Consider the following 4421-nt stretch of genomic DNA (forward strand, 5'->3'; position numbering starts at 1 on the left):
AGAACCTTTGCGTGAACCTGCTAGGCTTCTTGGGCGTGTATGGGAAGACAAAGATACAGCTGAGGCATGGGAGGACCTGCAACGTTTGCACGAAAAAGACGGCATGCCTCCAAAGCAGTATGAAGGTCCTGCTAGCTATGCTCTTACCAAAGAAGAGAAGGAAATCTTCTTTGAATGCCTGCTTAGTATGAAGGTCCCGACTGGCTTCTCGTCGAATATAAAAGGAATAATAAATATGTCAGAGAAAAAAGTTTCAGAACCTAAAGTCTCATGACTGCCACGTGATTATGACGCAACTGCTTCCTGTTGCATTGAGGGGGCTTCTACCGGAAAACGTCCGATTATACATTGTGAAGCTATGTGCATTCCTCAATGCAATCTCTCAGAAGGTGATCGATCCAGAAATCATACCAAGACTAAGGAGTGATGTGGTGCAATGTCTTGTCAGTTTCGAGCTGGTGTTCCCACCATCCTTCTTCAATATCATGACGCACGTCCTAGTTCATCTAGTTGACGAGATTGTCATTTTGGGCCCCGTATTTCTACACAATATGTACCCCTTTGAGAGGTTCATGGGAGTCCTAAAGAAATATGTCCGTAACCGCGCTAGGCCAGAAGGAAGCATCTCCATGGGCCATCAAACAGAGGATGTCATCGGGTTTTCTGTTGACTTCATTCCCGGCCTTAAGAAGATAGGTCTCCCTCAATCGCGGTATGAGGGGAGACTGACTGGAAAAGGCATGCTTAGAAGGGACTCAATAATATACAGGGACGGATATTCTTGGTCTCTAGCACGCTACACAGTTCTACAGAACTCTACCTTGGTGACCCCGTGTGTCGATGAACACAAGAACAGTCTGCGCTCCAAACACCCGGAGCAGTGCGACGACTGGATTACATGTGAACACATCAGGACTTTCAGCAGTTGGTTGGAAGCACGTCTCAGAGGTGACAACACTGTTTGTGATGAGCTGTACTTGTTGTCCAGGGGACCATCTTCAACTGTTACGATTTGGAAAGGATACGAGATAAATGGGAATACATTTTACACGATTGACCAAGATCAAAAGAGCACCAACCAAAACAGCGGTGTCCGCTTTGATGCAACAACCGAGAGGGGAAAGGACACATATTATGGTTACATAGTGGACATATGGTTACATAGTGGACATATACGATGTCGGAAAAAAACGTATAATATATCAAAAAATTCAGCACGAAAATCCGCATCCGATGGAGACAGCCTATGGCCTGTTTGGAATTTTTTAGAATCCTCAAATTCCAAAAGGAAAATAAGATATGGTCAAATTTCAGTTTTTTTAAAAAAATTTGGTTAAATCTGGTCAAACTACTTTATTCAAGAAGTATTAATGTTACTACATAATTATTCAAGCATATTAGTGTTACTAAATAATTATTTCAATTTTTTGAATTTTTGTCAAATCTGGTCAAACTATGGTCAAACTGTGGTCAAACTATGGTCAAACTTATTCAAGAAATATTAGCGTTACTAAATAATTACTGTTTTTTAGAATAATAGTTTCAAACTCAAACGGTGAAATGTGTGACTTCATGCTCAAGCTAAACTCCTGAGGGTTAATAGGATTGACATCCTACTATTGTCAGGAAAACAACAAGTGCAGACTCGGAAACGAAGGAGAATAGAACCCGAAAGTTAAGCGTGCTCGGGCTAGAGTAGTGAGAGGGATGGGTGACCGGTCTGGAAGTTAGATAATTTGGAATGAGTGATCCACACTTGAGCAGTTAAGAGAGGTGATTAGAGAATAAATCATCAAATAATACAGAAAAATTAAAAATAAAAAAAATCAAATTTTTTTCCAAAAAATTCAGAAAAAGAATTCAAAAAAAAAACCTTTAGTACCGGTTGGTAACACCAACCGGTACTAAAGGTCCCCCATACCAGGGCGCGAGCTCACGCCACGTGGTGGCACTTTAGCGCCGGTTCGTGCCAAACCGGTACTAAAGGGGGGGGGGGGGCTTTAGTGCCCACACTTTAGTGCCGGTTATGGAACCGGCACTAAAGGCCCTTACGAACCGGCGCTAAAGCTCCGTTTTCTACTAGTGAATTCTAAAAACATCCATATCCATCATCGTTTGCCGGGTTATTTTCATCTGGACAACATGGTTTGGACTTTGGACTTTGGGCTGAATTAGCATAGCATATATATCTGCTCTGTTTTCATGCGCTGATACTGGTACCCAAGAGCGTATTGTCACAGTAAATGTCTAGATGGTTTTCTCAACCTGACCTTATTGTGCTTTACACAGTTTTCAACTTCTTTTTACAGTTTATTGCTACAACTTTACATATCTTGTTTCTTGTCTTAGGGTTTGTACTTTGTAATCAGGTCACACGGAGCCAGCCGTGTAGGATCCCAGATCACGCAACATGAAGCTGTGGTCCTCGCGAGTTTGCCGTGCAGTTTTGCCCTCCGTCTGCGTCCTGGCGCTGACCCCCTTTGTTGGGCTCTATTTTTACATGCACAACGGCCGCTGTTTTACAAAGGATGGGAACGAGGCAAGCCGTGCTTGGCTCCTCGGGCTCCGCTCATACAGTCTTGTACGAAACTTGTATACGCTCAGCTCCGATGTATGATGAGTATGACTGAGCTGGAAGGTCTTTTTTTTCGAAAAGGAGGATGACCCCAGCCTCTGCATCTGGCGATGCATGCAACTATTTTATTAATTATTCACAAAGACCTTACAAAGTATCACATCAGTAAGTCTGAAGCCACCATCTTGGCAACATCTGTCGCTACTTCTATCCATTTGATGAAGGAGTGTCGAATGTCCGAACCGAGCTGGAAGGGTGCTTCGTGGAATTCATATTGTAGATCTTTAGTACTGTAGATGATGATATTTTTAGTATAAATTTGATCAAACTTTGCAAAGTTTGACTTAAGGCAAATCTTACATACAGGGTAAAAAGAAACAGGCGGAATATCTTTTGTAATAAATCAAATGGTTCTATACCTGAGAATGCAAAGACGGAACAAGTGGAACCCTAAGATCTGGCGCATAAACCGGTTCCGCAGCACACTGAATGATTGTGAGCTTAAGGAGATCCACTTACAGAATCGAAAATTCACTGGAGTAACGAGCGCACTAACCCAACCATCTGCAAGCTGGATAACTTCTTCTGCAACCCTGAATGGGACCTTCAGTTTGGCTCTCATGTGTTCTGCTCTGGCAACCTTGCTCTCCGACCATTACCCGCTGTCTCTTTCGAGTGACCGCAGCCCCAGGCGCCCTAAGAAGTTCAAGTTTGAGAACTATTGGATTAAGCTTCCTGGATTCGGGCAGGTGGTGGCTTGCTCCCGGGCCAGGTCCACATCACACACGGAGCCCTGCCGAATTTTTGTCGAGAAGTTGTGGCGCACTGGGATGGCGCCGAGACAATGAAGTAATGGGTTCTTCTTGCATGCGAAGCTGCAGCTCGCCATGGCCTCGTAGGTTATCCTTAGGTTGGACATGGCTATGGATCTCCGTCCGCTGTCGACGGAAGAGCTGGATCTTAGAACGAGACTCAAGAGACGGGTGGTAAGCCTTGTGGTGCTTGAAAGAGCTAGGAAGCGGCAGGCTTCTCGGGTTGCGAATCTAAAGGATGGGGACGCGAACACCAGGTTTGTTCACCTCAAGGTTAACGCGAGAAGAAGAAATAATTCCATCCAACGCCTACGGAATGGAGACGGCTGGGCTACGGCCCAGGAGGACAAGGAGAGGGTGGCCCAAGAACACTTCTCGGCCATGCTTCACAAGGACTTACATCCGTTGAAGGATTTCAACTGGGACAATTTTGCGTCCAGTTAGTGTGATTTGGCTTCCCTTGCTGAGCCTTTTGAGGAGAAAGAGGTGATGGATGCCATTGGCACTACTAGGAAAAACCTTATACACAACATCTTAGCAGTAGCACTGAACAAAATCATGCGCTACTGCTACTTAGTAGCAGCGCGTATAAATAAACTGCGCTACTGCTATAACTTTAGCAGTAGCGCGTACTAACAAAAAGCGCCGCTGCTATGTTTGAACTAGACACACATGGCTAGCCCAACTTAGCAGTAGCGTGTATCCTCACCCAGCACTACTGCTATTCTCCTTAGCTGTAGCGCTTTTCTCGCACCCGCGCTACTACTAACCCTACCTTATCCTCCACACGCAGCCGACCCTCTCTCACTCACTCTCAGTCACTCTCGCCCGCGCCGATATCCGTCGTCCGCCGCCGCTGGCATCGTCGTCTGTCCTCTAGCGAGGTACTCCCTCCTTCCTTCCCTCCTCCTCCCATGTACCGCGCCCTCCTCCCTCCTCCTCCCACCACGCCCTCCTCCCTCCACCTCCGACCGCCCCCTCCCCCTCCTCCTCCAGCCGCCCCCTCCTTCCTCTTCCCTCCTCCATCGAAAGCC

General features: G+C 46.0%; 1 pseudogene; it reads left to right on the forward strand.

The window, feature by feature from the left end:
* Positions 1 to 4421, forward strand: part of LOC119361193 — a 111998-nt pseudogene that overhangs the window by 1721 nt on the left and 105856 nt on the right.

The sequence above is a fragment of the Triticum dicoccoides genome, chromosome 2B, assembly GCF_002162155.2.
Source record: "Triticum dicoccoides isolate Atlit2015 ecotype Zavitan chromosome 2B, WEW_v2.0, whole genome shotgun sequence".
Lineage (NCBI taxonomy): Eukaryota > Viridiplantae > Streptophyta > Magnoliopsida > Poales > Poaceae > Triticum > Triticum dicoccoides.